We start from the raw sequence: 16,378 nt of genomic DNA, 5'->3' as shown, positions 1-16,378 counted from the left end.
ATGGTCTTTAAAAGATCTAGAGATCTTTGCTTTTAATGAATCTCAAAAATCCTATAGGATTTATAATAAAGCTACTCATACATATAAAAGAAATGTGCTTCTTCAGTAGCTTGCTTAACAATATTTCTATGAAAACAATTACCTCTGTCTTGTGGTTTTATGACTAAGAGACATAAAGAGAGACAGAGTCTCCTTGCTGTTCCATAGCTGGTGCTGTAATACTATTTTCTAATTATTCTTCTTCCCTTCTGGATTGGGGTGTGTGCCTATGATTTTCTTATTCCCAGTTTTGCTCTGTCATCTACTTCAAATTCAGACAATTTTCCCATTCTACCCTCTTGGCTTGGAAAAAGACCAGCATCAACTTCCCAAGCTGGGTTCCTTTGCAATCCCTGTCACTGTCATGAGTCAACAGTTCACTCCTGTTTTGTATTAGACAACTGCTGACCTGTGTGTTCTACATTTCTGCCAAACTCTCCATCTTTTAAAATTATCTCCTCATCCAAGACTGCTTCGTATTTTTTCTACTTTTTACATACTGGAAACCAATTATATCCTATTCCTTGGAAAGAGATGTTTGTGGGTTTTTTTATGTGGTTGTATAATGTATCCTTGAGTGTCTCTCCTTCTGTCAGCCACAGCAGTACAAGTTATGATGTAGTTACTGCTTCAGTGGAAAAAGGAAGAGCTCCATAGATCATGTGTCTGGACTCAGTGTCCCACAACATCCTTCCCTCTAAATTGGAAAAGTAGGATTTGATGGGTGAACCATTCAGTGTGTAGGAAATTTGTTGCACAATCACATCCAGAGAATAGTGGTCAGTGTCTCAATGTCCAGATGCAGACCAATGATGAGTGGCAGCCCCCCAGAGCCCACAGTGGGACCAGTACTGTTTAATATTCTGATCAAAGACATAGACAGCAGTGAGTGCACCCTCAGTAAGCTGCAGATTGCACCAAGCTGAGTGGTGGGGTTGACACACATGAGGGACAGGCTGTCGTCCAGAGGGATCTGGACAAGCTGGAGAAGTAGGACCATGTGAACTTCATGAGAGACAACAAAGCCAGGTCCAAGGTCCTGCACCTGGGTCAGGGCAGTCCCCAGTATCAGTATAAGCTGGAGGCTGAAGGGACTGGGAGTAGACCTGCTGAGAAAGACTTGAGGCTACTGGTGCATGAAAAGCTGGACACGATCTGGCAGTGTGTGTTTGCAGCCCAGAAAGACAAACACATGCTGGGCTGTATCCAAGGCAGTGTGACCAGCAGGGTGAGGGAGGGGATCCTGCCCCTCTGCTCTGCTCTGCTCTGCTCTGCTCTGCTCTGCTCTGCTCTGCTCTGCTCTGGTGAGCCCCCACCTGCAGTGCTGCCTCCAGCTCTGGGGTCCCAGCACAGGAAAAACAGGGATGTGTTAGTCCCAGAGGAGGGACAAGAAGGATCAGAGGGATGGAGTATCTGCGATAGGAAGAAAGGCTGGGAGAATTGGGGTTGGTCATCCTGAAGAGAAGATTCCTAGGAAACCTTATTTTTCACCTTTCAGTACTTAGAGGGCCTCATAAAAGAGATGGGAATGGATTTTGTAGTAGAGCCTGCTGCAATGAGTGATGGCTTTAAATGAAAACGGGGTAAGTAGATTTAGACTGGATATAGGAAAAAGTTTTTTGTGATGAAGGTGGTGAAACACTGGAAGAGGGTGCCCGGAGAGGTGGTGGATGCCCCATCACTGGAGACATTCAAGATGAGGTTGGATGGGGCTCTGAGCAACCTGATCTCACTGAAGTTGTCCCTGCTCACTGCAGGGGAGTTTAACTAGGTGACCTTAAGAGATCCTTTCCAATCCAAACCATTCTACAATATTAAGCAGTAAAACACTTAATGACACATATTTGTGTATTGTCTAGACAATAAAAGAAAGTCTTTAAAAAAATACCATACAAACCATCCTATATATTTATTTATAACACTCCAATGATTTAACAGATTTCTACCAGTTAACTGGTTTCTGAGTACAGCTGCAGACAGCTCAAACCTCCTGTGAAATGTTCCTTCAAGAGTTAAGCACTCCCTGTCTTGTCTTGGAGAGTTACTGCACTGGAACAATGCAACTTTTAATTGCTTCTGGTTCTTCTGATTGACCAGGAAGGAAAACAGGATGAAAAATGTACATTGTATTTCACAGAATTTATCTAAACATCCCCATGCTGTTATCATCAGAGTTTATTATTTGAATCCAAATACAGCCAAAAAAAAACCCAGTAAAACTCTTAATTGCAAATTTCAGCTGGGTTCCATTGAAGTCATATGAGACTTCGAAACTACAAAACAACTCAAATTCTGTGAGAATTCATAACTCAATGGAAATTAATTGTGGAATAGATTTATTGAATCATAAAACCTAGTCCACTGACAGTGAGCTATCTATCCCTACTATTTTTGGTGCTTTGTTCAGGTTTGTTTTCAAAATCCTACATAACAATTGGGAAAATGTTTCAATATTTCTTCAAAATTACTGAATAAATTATGAGTAGAAAAACAGATGTTTCCTGAATTTTTTGCAGAGTATATAGCTCATTAGAGGCATTGTAGTGGATCTTTTCCTGTTAAAAAGTTTGTTGCTTGAAAAAACATCCCAACCTTTGAACTTCATTTTGGTGCTGTTGTGGGGCTTGTTTTATTTTATCTAATTGTTCTCATATGTACTTCCACCTGTACTACACAGAAATAATTTTCTACTCCTGAAGCCCTTCAGATAAATTTAGAGAACAATCATGTGGTCCTGCAATCTCATTTTACTGAAATCTCACATATTGGGCTCTTTTAATCTGCCTTCAATCCTTCATCTTTAACCCCTATTGTTTGTTTCTGGTTTTCACTGTACTCCATCTTCTTTGTGATAATGTGGTGATATTTTCCATAGAAATCTCTACCAAGAATGAGATTTTTAATAAATTTCTACAACAGTGCACTTTATATGGTGTGAGGCATTATAGACATGATGTGGAGCCCTAGTGTATGCCTTCTAATAGCCCTCAGCCAGTAAAAATTCTCTTGTTTAAGTGGAAGAGGCCTATGATTTCAGAGAAGAAAGTTGTAATTTCCTCTACATTCATCCATTCAGTTAGCTGGTAAATGTGATTTCTGAGTACACAAGCATCCATGAATGGCTTTATAATGATCCTGCAGTAAATTAATGTGATTTAATCTGAAGAGACTTGAAGGCAGCAGCTGCATCAGATGATGTTGCCCCACTCCTGAAACACAAAAGTATTTCAGAGGTGTATCAGAAAAGCTATCTCTTGCAGAGGGGCAAACAGGACAGACCAACTGAAATCTAAGGCCACCATTTCAGCTACCTCACTAACAGTAGATCTGCTGATGAGAGAGTAGAGTTTCCAAAAGAAAAGAGAGGAAAGAGGTGGGCACGTAGAACTGAAGGGAGATTAAATGCAGCCAGGAGGAAAATAAAGCTGTTGAGTTACAGCTTACACTGTGAAACATTAAGAAGCAGTGAGCCCTTGAATAATGTAGCTGAATAAAACTTGTTGGTCATAGAGATCTTCATGAAAATAAAAAGCTGGACAATCCTTTTGCAGATTTTCTTGAAGCTAGAATATAGGGGGAAAAAAAGGAGAAAGAAATCAAAATTAAGAGATAAAAATCTACTAGTTACGTAACCTTAGAAAAGCACAAATATATGCAGTATTTTCTCTCTGGGAAGGTAGGAAACTATACACAAACCCAGTCAGATATTCCCTCCATTTCATTTTATGGACTATCTTCTTTTCCTTGGTCTTCCTCAGCGATTGGCTTCTTTGGTCTCCTGCCTTGACACAGATGACACAGTTCTTCATGAATCCTAGCTCACTGATCAGCTGGTCCCAGATCTGCCATCTGGAAACAAAACATTGTCCCAAACTCCATAAGAGACATGAGGAGATTTGTTGCATTGCTTCCCATACCTGGTAGCAGAAAGAGAAGATAATTATGCATTTCTCATTGCCATTAGCCATCAGAGTAGGTGGGGATTCTGTTAAAGAGCTCAGGCTTCTGACTTAGCCTCCATATGACCCTTACTAAGGGGTTAAGCACTCAAATTTCTGAGAGATCATCTGTGCGAACCCATTTGACCAGAGCCCTCTTGTGCATGTATAGATTTTGTTTTGCAAGCTATGAGTCATTAACACCCACACATTTCTAAAAACTTAGCAGTGTATAGCAATGTCATGTATTACAGAGTTTCTACACACAGAAATCAATACCTAGTGAAATCAACTATTAGAAAAATGAAGAGTGGGAGAGAGTTAAGAATAGTATCCAATTAAAGCTGATGCAGCTTTAAGTAACAGATGTTTTTAGCAACATCTGTGAAAATAAATACACTTGTTTTTCATTCATTTCAGAGAAAGGTTTTCTTTCACAATTCACTGTCTCCATTAGAATATATTAAACCACTTAAAGTACTTAGCATCTTTTGTGAATTCATGTCTCCAGACATATAAAGTATTTTGAAAAGTAGAGAATGCTTATTTTTTTAACCCTTCCAAAGTGTTTGGACATTACTTCTGTGCTATGGTTGTTTCCACCTTCAGACTATTAATCGTCTCTTAATAAATAGTGCTAACGAGTTGTTTTCCTGCACTTATAAGCATGCAGACTAAATAAGAAATATCCATTTCACTGTTAAAAGTTTAATTTGATAAATTATCTCCATGCTCTGGCACCGTACTGCTGTGTAGTTTCTGACTTAATGTACAGCATTTGAGAGAACTTCCATGAAAAAAGATGATGAAGTTAACTCCCTATTTATTTAGTTGTAATCAGAAGATAAACAAAGTCATATTTCCTCACCATGAAATCATGAGAAGCTCTAAATCTAAAAAACCCATTCTAAACAGTGATATACTAAGCCATGCAAGTATTATTTGCACATACTTGGAATATGAGATCAGTTAAGAAATAGGCTTATCTCATGGATAATGGACCTACACCAGTCAGGACATTTTTAATTGGAAAGGATGTTCTGTTAAAACAAAGATAGCAGATTTGGAAGATCATATATTATTGAATTTGCTTTTCTCTGCTCAAACATTCTTAATGACCAGATAGTAATTACAAAATTTTAAAAAGCCCAATGGAAAGTACAACAATATGAAAGAATACAAGAGACTGGCATCAGCCACATCAAGGAAAAATATTGCAGCTGGATTGGAACCTCTCCCACTTCTTTTATATCATCAAATACATGTATGTTTCATAAGTCATGATAAGAGCTGGGACATAAATGCTTCAAATGTTCTTTGTCTAGCAATTCAAATTAGAAAAACAAGAGGAAATATACACAAGCTATTATTAAAAAAAAACACAGTAAAGGGAAAGTTTGCTATCTAGGAATCATCATGTTTATTCTGTGGTTTTATATCTATTTGGCTAAGCACTTTTATATTTATAAAAATATACTGGAAGATCAAGTGGAACTCAGGGTCATAACAAAGGAGATGGATAAGGAGAAGATCTTGTGAGACTCAGGGAAAGAAAATTTCAGAAGTTAAAGGCAGAAAGCTCAAGCAGAATGAAAGTGTGTGAGATAAAATTAAGTCTGCAGATGCAGAAACCTTCAGGGCAAACATGGGAGGAGGCAAAATGGGAAGAAGTGGGTTGGGGTGAGATGGGAAAGGATAGAAAAGAATAGTCAGGAAAGAATAATTAAAGCAAAGTCACCAACTAGGTTTTTTTTGTTCCAAGGAATAGCAATTATGAGCACAGATAATGCTTGAACCACCACCTGTGTGAGCCACCTGAAGAAACACATCATTTTGGAGAATTACTGTAGCATATATAATTTTCAAGTTGCATATGCACGTGAGTGGCATATACATATTTTAAGGTATGACAGTAAAAAAAGGGTATGAATTGATGCATTATGTTTACATGGCAAGTAAACATAAAGGGAATTGGATAGGCACTGCAGGGTGACTTCTGTGAGAAGAGACTTGGGGTCACCCTCATATTGGGCAGATTCTGTGCCAGCCAGCTCTGAAATGGAGCCACTGGCCAAAGTAGAGCCCACACAGCAATACATTTAAGAAAGAGGGAAAAAATGCTGTGCAGCAGCTGTGGGAGAACAGAATGAGAAAAGATTTCAGAGGAAAACTGCAGACACCAAGGTCAGTGCATGAGGAGGGTTGGAGGTGCTGCAGGAGCCAGAGCAGGGGTTCCCTGCAGCCCCTGGTGCAAACCATGGTGAAGCAGCTGTGCCCTGCAGCCCATGGAGGTGCAGGGTGAGCAGAGATCTCCAAGCAGCCAGACCTCGGGGGAATTCATGCTGCAGAGAGTGGGGATGTCCTGAAGGCAGCTGCATCTCCATGCTTGAGAAGGTTTGCTGGCAGGATCTGTGATCCATGGGGAGCTCATGCTGGAGCAGTCTGTTCCTGAAGGAGTGTGCTCCACGGAGGGGACCCATGCTGGAGCAGTTTGTGGACTGTATTCCATGGGAGGGACCCCAGGCCACAGCAGGGTTGGAGGGGGAGAAGGAAGGAGTGGCAGACACAAGGTATGAGCCCCCAGTCCCTATCCCTCCATCCCTTCGAGAGGGGCATGTAGAGGATTTGAGAGTGAAGAAGAAAAGGAGCCTGAGCAGGATGGGGAGAAGTGGTGGAGGGAAAGTAGTTTCAGTTTGTTTGGTTTTTTTTCTCACGATACTGCTCTATTTTAATTGCTAACAAATTAAATTAATCTTCTCAAAGTCAAGTTTGTTTTGCCCATGATGGTACCTGGTGAGTAATTGCCCTAGCCTTATCTCACCCCATGAGTTTTTCCTCTTACTTTATCTTAATGTCCTTCTGAGTGAGGGGAGTGACAGACACAGTTTGGTGGGCACCTGGCAGCCAGTCAAGGCTAATCTACTACTGTTGAACAGCAGTGTTTAGATTCATATCCATAAATTACATTCAAGGTTTACAGTAGAATAAAGTTTGCAGTTCTAACATATGCACATTAAAGTACTAAACTGCAGGAAGTGGATTTCCTACAAGAAAAACATGTCCAAATGAACTGACATCCCCCACTGCCTGAATAAGTAATGCTTCCACCAACAGTAAGAGGTTAATGTGCAAATAAAGAAATTTTGAAGGTGAAATTAGATGGATTCCTAAAGAAAAAAAAAACCAAAAAACAAAACTTTTTTGCTGGCTCCATGTCAGCTGTCAGGAAATCTCACAGGATGCACCCTTCAGGACACTTCCTGAAAGGAAAGTAACTTTGGGTGGAGTTTGGTAAAGCAGAAAGCAGAAATTCCAGGCATATCTGTGAAAGGGCAGAGTGCTTGGATTAAAAGCAAATTTTCTCCCTCCAGGAAGTGAGTATCAGATTAGCAGCTCTGTGATTTGGCTCACAAATCAATAAACGGACAGGAGAACAGAATGTTACCCAGTAACCCAAAGAAATTATTTCTTGTTAGGAACCAAGCTGAGAGGAAATGTATACACATTGACATAGTGCAAATACATTTATCTACTGCAGTAAGATTAACCTTTTGGGAAAATAACTGCATGAACAGCAAAACCAGAAGATTGCATTTCTCAAATCCTCACAATGTGCCTAGATGAGTGCTACTGAGGACCAAGCTCTTGGTATTTTTTGTTGCAGTGGAATATGATCCTCATTGAATATGAACACTAACAAGTAGCCAGAAGGGATGGAGCACCAAGTATTTATAGGGAATAATTTGAGTCTCAGATATCATCATTATGCTCAGAAAGCAGAACATCAAAATGTATGCATAAGCATGTTGGCATAAAACAGACATAAAATATCTATGTGCAAAAAGTCTACATGCAATTTTCTCTTACTGCAAGAACACCTTAAACTTATTCTTACAAATTTTAGAAACATCTTTCTGATTTTAAAGACCTAACAGCAGGTTAAAAAGCAACAAAAATAACATTTTGTATCTTTAACTACAAAGATTTTAGAAAATTTTTACTAAGCCAACACAATTTTAAAATCGTGTCACAAGAGTGTTTCTGCATAAAGGAGATGACAGTAATTGGGATGAAAAGTATGATCCAGGGTTTCACCCCATCTTTGATTTCATGGATACATAACCTGAATAAAGACTATAGGATAGAAATATAAAGCTCAGTAATATTTGCCAGGGAGGTAGTGAATTACAAGAATTAACAACTTCCTTTATTCAATAGAACCTATAAAGCTTAATCCAATTTTCACAGAAGGCAAAGACAACCTAGTTGTTGCCTTCTGGTCTTTCATCATTGATCATCTTGTGAGGAATACAAGGGTCTGGTTTTTTTGATGTAAGTGATACATTCAAAATAAACCCTCATTGTAAAGACTGATTGCACTTATGTGATAATGTAAATGCCAAGCTTATTTTCTAATGTGCATTTTTGGAATGATAATCTGAATGCAGTGTGCTAATGTTTTGTATGTAGGCAGACTGAATTCCTGAAGGTCAATTCAGTCAAGTTATTTGGAAATGAGAGCATATAATGAAATTCACTAGGAACAAGAGGGGTGAGTAATTTTCTTTTTAGATGAAGAACAGAGTACATTTTCATATGCATGTATATTGTTCAGTACATTGCAAGACTAAAAGACAGGAAGGTGTGTCCCAGATGTTGTTCAGTTGCTGTTTCCTTAATAGAAGTGAAGTCAGAAAGTAGTAGTAGTCACTCCTCCATTCCTAGGCAAGAAGGTACTTTCAACACTTGAGAATCTTAAACTCAACAGGAATTTTCTGACAGCCTCATCTGAACTAAACTTTCAGTTCACTGGGGACTTGTTTTTTCACATAAAGCTTAACTGTTGAGACTTTTTTGGACTTCTTAATTTTCATAGGGCAATTATCTGTCTTTTCAGCAGTTAGCTAATAAATGCAGAAGCAAGAGAAAACCTGCTATAAATTCATTACTGCTTTTACTCTAAAGACCCAGGTTTTCTACAATACTGTTAGGGATAAAACCCAGTGACAAATTAAAATAAAGAGGGTTTGTCAAGACCTGTTTTCTGGAGAGCTGACAGAATCTAGAGGTCCAGCTGAGGAAGAGTCTCCAATTCAGCTGCTTTTAATTTAGACAAATCAGAAATAAACATCAAAAAAATCTTATTATCACAAATATGAACAAAACTTTACAGGAGAGTCAGCTGTAGATTTCTGCATTTAAGAAAAAAGAATTAACTACTTCCAAAGAAGTCTATTTGGTTTTGTTTTGTTGAGTTTATTTTTTTTTCCCCAAAGAGAATGAGAGCAATGTGTGGTATATTCCCTGGGATCCCCCAAATCACTTTGTCCAGGACAATGCAAAGCCTGTGCTCATTATCAAGGATCACTGCAGTGAATTCTGCAGCCACCAGACCACTGTGACCATGGACCTCACGATGACATACACAGGAGAGTTCCACTGTCCTTCACAAACTCCTGCATCATTCTGGCCACCTCCCTGCTGAACAAGAAACCCATCCCTTCAAGCCCCATTTTGATAAAGTTTGTATGTGCTGATAAATTCACACCTTTCCTTGAATTATTGTGCTAGTAACTACATAAATGTTAAAAGAGGTGTACTTCAGGTCATGCTTGAATTTTAGTCTTATTTCAATGCAAAACTGACAAGAACAATGAGTTTTGAAAGCGTTTCTGTTTCATAATTCTTCCACTTCAAGTCTCACAAGAAGGACAGACTTTGCTTTAGCAGTGCTGATAATTGTCCTGGAGTATAAAAAGGGCTGTCAAAGGCCTTGAGTTTGATGGAGCCTTTTCCATTCTCTCTGTTGAAAACGAACACCTTAAAACTGATCTATGGCATAAGAAAATTATAACATATAGAACTAATATAAAATACAAGGTGTTTTTTAATAATTCAAGGCTTTATTTATTTATTTATTTCTCTTTAGGGATCATCACAAATTATAAATTGAAACACAAGCCTCTGCAAATTCAGATCCAGGATATTAAAATTATATTTAATCCTACATCTTAAATTTTTGGAGATTAGGTCCCAGACTAGATCTTAATTTCAGCTCCAATTCAGAAAGAGTAGAAATCTCACACTACAAGAAACATCACTAACACTTTCACTGTAACATGGCCTCTCTCTCATGATAACATTAAGAGAAGTCAAGATAGTGTATCGTTCATAATGAAAAATATATCTAGGATTTTGTATAGCAGGAGGAACTTATTTGCTTCACTTTCACAAAGTATTATATTAAACATAGAATACTGGTACTTTTTGAAAATATGGTAACATTAATCTCACCTGATTTTATTTCTTTTCTGAGCTTCTGAGGGTTTCTCCTGAAAGATTGGAAATATGTTTGATACCCTCTAGTGGACAAAGTAATTTATAACTTCTTATGTTATCCTAAAATGGCTTCAAGTTCAGAAAAAATACATTTTTCTCAGGCAGCTCTGATCCACAAATATATAATATAAATATATGTGTATTTAATATTTAACTTTTCTTGTAGTTTAAATCATGTGACAAAGCCATATAACAGATTTCTCTTTCATTGTCTGGAATGACCTAGTGCAATTTCATGTCATTGATCTGACTGTTTAGCCCCAAAGTAATGGTTTTGGGTTTTCAGAGTTCTAGCAGAAAAAGAACAAAAGTCCTTTTAAAATGCAAGGTAAGTGAAAAAAACTTAGCCTAGGAAACTGCCATTTACTTTTTGTAATATATTTCATAAGGAAGTACAAAGTAAGGCTACCATTTAAAAATATTACTTTTTTTTCTTTCAGCTTCTGCTCAACTCAGATTTAAACATACATATTTTTTATCACTTCAGCGTAAGCAGAAGCAGAAGCACATTCAACGCAAGCAGATACAGATCAAACATTGTAGATTTTATTGGAGTTCTCTAAGGAGGAGCTGTGAAATCTTCACAAGTTGAATTGAGGATTATTGTGGTACACAGATGCTGCAAATATTTCTTTCTTAGACATTAAAAGGCTTTTTTGGATGAGCCATTGCTGGCTACCTGGAGCAGTAAATCATGTATGGTATATTTCCTTTTTTTGTCTTTTTAGTTTGTTCTTATGTCTTATCTGTCAGGTTCTTTACAGAAAGTGGAATTGCTTTTGGCATGTTTTGATGGCCACTACACAATTTACGCTGACTAATTTCTCTTCTTCCATGCAACTGACTGACATTACTGGCTTGACATATCAATTAACACTTTGTCAGTCTTTCCTTCCCACATTATTCATTAGTAGGTCACCTTCACTTATATATCATCATTATATCATTTGATTGCATAGCTATTTCCATCACTGATTTGACACATATATTATTAGTGCTTCTGTTTTCTTGATGCAAATGAGAGAAAATGTAATTTGACTTGAAATCCAACAATGTTCCTCTCCTCATATATTAGAAAATTTCATAATACATATTTAATATTCTCTTTGTCTCAGTACTTCCATTTTTATCACCAGACACTTAGGTCTGAACACAATAAAGGATTTATGTGTTTAAAAACATCAGCAACAAAGTTACATTCATGAAAAAGGAACAGAATTTCCAAAGGCATAGGCTTGGCTATCCCAGATGGGATCCAAACCAGCTAGCCCACAGAATAAAGACAAGCCAGTTGCTAGCCCATAAAGATCAGGGAAGACAGGAAGGTAACCAAAATCATCCCTTTTGGGAACACAGATTCAGGGACCCTCTCTGTTCACAGACTGAGTCATAGACTAAATCCTTCCTGTCCACTTTTCCACGTAATTCTTTTCTTTCAGAGACGTGAGCCAGGCTCACTTCTGGAGACAGCTGTAGTGCTGCCCAGCTAAGCAGCATGGCAGACAGTTCTTATCTAGGACATGAAAAGACAGAATTTCAACTTTTTGTCAGATTCAGATGTTTAAAATTGCAATTTTTTGCCTCTCCCTCCTGGGAGATTGCCCTAACCAAAAAGCAAATATGCTTATCTGAGTGGAGCATGTGCCTTTCTTTGAAGTTACACCAACACTCACCAAAAGGCACACAAGGGTGGTGAGCAGAGCAGGATGCTGCAGCTCACTGTCACACCTGTCCTCCCTGCCTCTGTGCACCTACTGTTCCTACATGGAGTTTGGATTAAACAATTTCTGGTTACAATGAACAGAAGACTGGCACAAGATATGCTGTTACTACGCTTAACATGATTGTCTTTGATTTTAGGAAAAATAAACAATCCTGCTTATCTAAAGGAAAGAGTAAAATTATCCACATACCTCATTAAAATATTCCAGGGAGCAATCTGCTTTGTTTCTTATTGCCTTCCCCTTCCTGGTCCATATGGACTGCTTTCATGTGAGAGGAGAGAAAAACAATTTCCATCACCTTGAAAAGAAAAGCCCTTGTGAGGGGACAGGGAAGTTTTAGGACAATTATCTTTCAGCTACTAACGGGTAGATGTAACCTGCTAGGTTAGATTAAAAAAACACTTGCCAAGTTTTATGAAACCTCCATGTTTTCAGCAAAATCTTTTGTTCATTTTCCTATTTGAAGAAAAAATAAATAAAACTTCACTACCTCAGGTAGCTTTTTTCTCAGATGTTATGATATTCATATTTCTAGGGGAGTTTACACGTATTCTATACACCTGGGAGTTTCTCTCCAGTCTAAAAGACTGATTAGTATTTCTTTCATGCCTGAATAGAGTTCAAAATTATCTCAACTGGAAGCAAGAGAGGGGAATCCAAACCTTTTTCTTTAACAAATCCCTTGAGCCTTACAAGGGCTCAGAAAGTAAGGTGAAGTAAGGATTGCCATGTAGAGAAATTGTGTCACTATTTTTCTAAAAGAAATAACACCAACTGTTCTTGAAATCAAAATCAAACTTGTACTATCCCAGAGAAATAATTAAGTTTTTTAAACCAGTTTAATTTTGTTATTTCTATGGATAATCCTTTAGCATAATGTGGTTTATAACTATCTTATCTTCATGTAGTGAGTCAGTTTTTCTTTCTATATAGACATTTTTAACATGTTTCAGAGATTGGGATAAATGAATTAGGAGATTGGGGCTGCTTTCTTATTGTAAAAGGTAGTGGTAACTGAATTTTTGTGAAGAGATTAAAAACTAGGTTTAAATTTTAATCTAAACATTTTATAAAATTAGCAGATAGTTGCTGGCACTGTAGCATTATCCAACTGAAACAAATGGTAGAAACTCTAAACACTTGTACAAGAAATTAAAATATTACTGAATTTACATCATCAAAACAACAAGTTCTCAAAATTTGCCCATTCGTTGGTGACAGCAAAGGCACACACACACACACCAAGGAATGAAGACTGCTTATTTTCAGGAGGTACATACAGAAATAATAGTGGCTTAATAGTGCTAAAAAGAAGGAATAGTGAGTCCTGGTCCTTTGCTACAAATTCAGTCATTACTGAATTGATCACAGCAAAGAGACCATTTCCAGTGCCTTTAAGCAAAGTGCTTGCCATAGTCTCTGAGTTTGTTTCTAGTGAGTTTTATAGCTTATCTCATAAAGCCACACACAGGAATAGTTTCCTTCACATAGGATCCCTGGAACTGCCCCCACTGTATCCCTGGAGAAGGATTAAAGTCGGAAGGAAGTTGATTAATAAAGGGCAGAGCAGTGATGACATCACCCTCCTCTCACACTGCAAAGGCACGTGAACCCTTGTATCAGACTCACTTCCTCCTGCCACTGTCAAACACCACTAATTGTTGCCCAAGGAACGAGTTTCCAAGGTGGGTGCCTTGCAGCAGTGGCCCTGGCAAGGTGGCAATACCTCTCCTAAACACTTCCCCTCTCAGCTGCACCCCCCTGAACCCACATCAGATGTAGGGTCCAAAGGAGCACCTTCCCTTGGCTGTTGGTGCAAGGAATCTGGAACCTACTGCAGAGTTCACCTGGAGCTCTCCACAGTGATACCCTACTGTCTCTCTAGGCTGCATTTCAGGATCTTGTCACCTTCCACATTCCCCTGGAGTCTGAAAGGTTCTGGCACTCAGGACTGGGGGATGTCTCAAACTGTGGGGCAACGAGGTCTGGGAATACTGTGAGTATTGGTCCAACAGTCCATCATTTCCAGCCCTGCCTCAGGCTCTTCCTGCAGGCTTTCCTGAGCCACTACTCCTAAGGAAGGCTTCCCTTGCACTTTTCTACCCTTCCTGCACTTTCACAATGTCCTCCCTGAGTTTTTTGCCCTCCTCTCAAAAATTCTCCTACAATGTGCTCCCAAAACCTACTTTCCATGGCCATTCTGCACCCTTTGTCTGTAAAGTCTCTACTCCTTGCCTGGGTAATTATGCTGCAGGAGACAAGCAACAGCTGGCTGATAGTATTATAAATATTATAAATCACTAGAATTTCTACTAATTTTGAATTCTGAAAGTCATTCTGCTCTCAGATGCTTGGCAAATCAATTTTTTTTCACAAATTATTGTGTCACAATAGCCTGCATACTTATTTTGCTTTTTCATTAGTAGGACTTTCAGTTTTCTTAATTTTTTTGCAAAGAGTATGAATTTCTAAAAATTAATGATCCACAATCCTCGATAGACAACACTTCAAAAGAAATGCAGGTGGCCCACATATGTTCTCTTCTTTCCAGTCTCAGCCAACCTAATGACTTCTGATAATATCTAGCAGAGGCCTCCCAGCCCACAGCCTGCAGGTACTGTACCTTATGGAATTTCACATTACATAGATCAGTTGTGGTTGTCCCCTACTGGCTCATCTTATCTCTAAAAAAGCCAGATAGAATCACTGGAGTTTTTAAACTCTCAAAGAAAAGGTAGATAAAACAAGTTAAAGGCAATCTAGGATGAGACCAAATATTTTCAATCCCTCTCTTGCTAAAGATGGTGGATTTTTCATATGTTCAGAGAAATAGGCTTAAAGATACTTGGGTGACTCTCTGACTAAGATGTGTGGCAGATGATTTTATTGTCTTGAAGACAATCAATGTACTTTATTTTTTTATTTGTGACACTACACATGCATTCATCTGGATGTAAATATTCCTGCTTTCCTCCTGTGATAGGTGAAGGGAATAAGCTCATAATTTTCCTCAGCAAATTCTGTGACAATCTTTGTCCTCTGACCAGGAAAGCTGTCACTGTGCTTTCACCCTACAGGCAATGCCAAAGAAATTTGCATCCTTCACAGATCAATCTTCTGAAATTAAAACACCTGGCTAAGGCCAGCCTTGGGGGCTTTAGGATGTTGGGGGGTTTTTAGGGTGTTTTTCTTCTTTCTTTTTTCTTTAGTCTTTTTTTTTTTTCTTTCCTTTCTGTAAAAATAAAACACTTTGCCTGGGAAACTGGTGTATAATTTCCTCCAGACCCATATTAGAAGTATTCATAATCTTACAATCATGCACTGAATAAAGAAGAGTCACCTCTTGTTGCATATGCCAAGAACTGTATAAACAATGGTGCTTTTTTGCTCTGTGTATATTCAGTGAACATTTCACTCACACAGACTATCGTGCCCATCTTTTGTACAGTCCCTCTTTAGATTCAGGTGGATGACTTGGCAAGGTGCTGTGGGACTGCTCAATGTACAGATGCTCTGAAGTGTAGCAGATCTGATTAGAACAGTAGGCTGCTTGATTTTTTGTACAAGATTATCTCATTGTTTCTCCTCATGTGCAACAGCAATAAATAAACGACAGGTCTGAAGCTAACTGGATGCTATGCAACTTAGGTCATGCTTGTGCTCAAGTCAGAAGTAACACAGACACAAATACAGGGAAAGGGATCTGTGCAACATTGTGTACCTCTTTGACCCAGGTATGGATCTTGAACAACCTAAGGGAACTATAAAAATCAGCCAGATCCTATTTTAAATACTCTGAAAGATTCTTTCTCCTATTACCCAGCCTTTAAATCTTACTTTCCAATCCTGCACAGACATTTTCACTTCAGCAGATGTTTCCCCTTTGAGCTTTTTCTATTTAATGTATTTCAAACTGAAGTCTCAAGCTGCTTGCTCACTTCTCTCTACTTCAACGGAGCAGTTGAGATGCAAGGAGAAAAATCAAGCAGATGTTTCAGAAGCTAAAAATGTTAGAAAAATTTAAAAATTGAGATTGCTAATGTGGGATTTATATTTGTCTGTAGCATTAACAGATGCTCACAGACTAATAACTACTTCTATAATTTTTGAAGAAAACTGATGTTAAATTTGAATTTTTAAAAGCTGCTTTGAAAAGCATACATGGAGTAATATGATTTATTACATGCAGTGAAAGACAATAAAATTTTGCCAGATAAACACTTATTATGTTCGAAACAATGAAAATTATATGCCATGCCCCAAGGAATTTACCAGGTTGTGGCTTCCATGTGTGGGGGTATACAAACTGTTGAGAAGGAGAAATTATCCTCTCTGCAC

General features: G+C 38.3%; 1 long non-coding RNA gene across 4 annotated transcripts in view; it reads right to left on the bottom strand.

The window, feature by feature from the left end:
* The window catches only part of LOC148223883 (uncharacterized), a 182,418-nt gene that overhangs the window by 51,222 nt on the left and 114,818 nt on the right, over nucleotides 1-16,378 (bottom strand). Inside the window, exons 5-7 of one of the 4 annotated variants that reach the window (XR_015803023.1) lie at nucleotides 12,230-12,338; nucleotides 10,272-10,309; nucleotides 3,736-3,956 (exon numbers count right to left, since the gene is read on the bottom strand). This is a non-coding gene — a long non-coding RNA (uncharacterized LOC148223883). The remainder of the gene's footprint in view (nucleotides 1-3,735; nucleotides 3,957-10,271; nucleotides 10,310-12,229; nucleotides 12,339-16,378) is intronic. The other 3 variants (XR_015803024.1, XR_015803025.1, XR_015803026.1) reach the window with 3 other exon arrangements.

Source organism: Sturnus vulgaris, chromosome 4 (genome assembly GCF_052056855.1).
Source record: "Sturnus vulgaris isolate bStuVul1 chromosome 4, bStuVul1.hap1, whole genome shotgun sequence".
Taxonomy (NCBI): Eukaryota; Metazoa; Chordata; class Aves; order Passeriformes; family Sturnidae; genus Sturnus; species Sturnus vulgaris.
The sequence above is the reverse complement of the archived record's forward strand: the minus strand, read 5'-3'. Positions and strand labels throughout refer to the sequence as shown.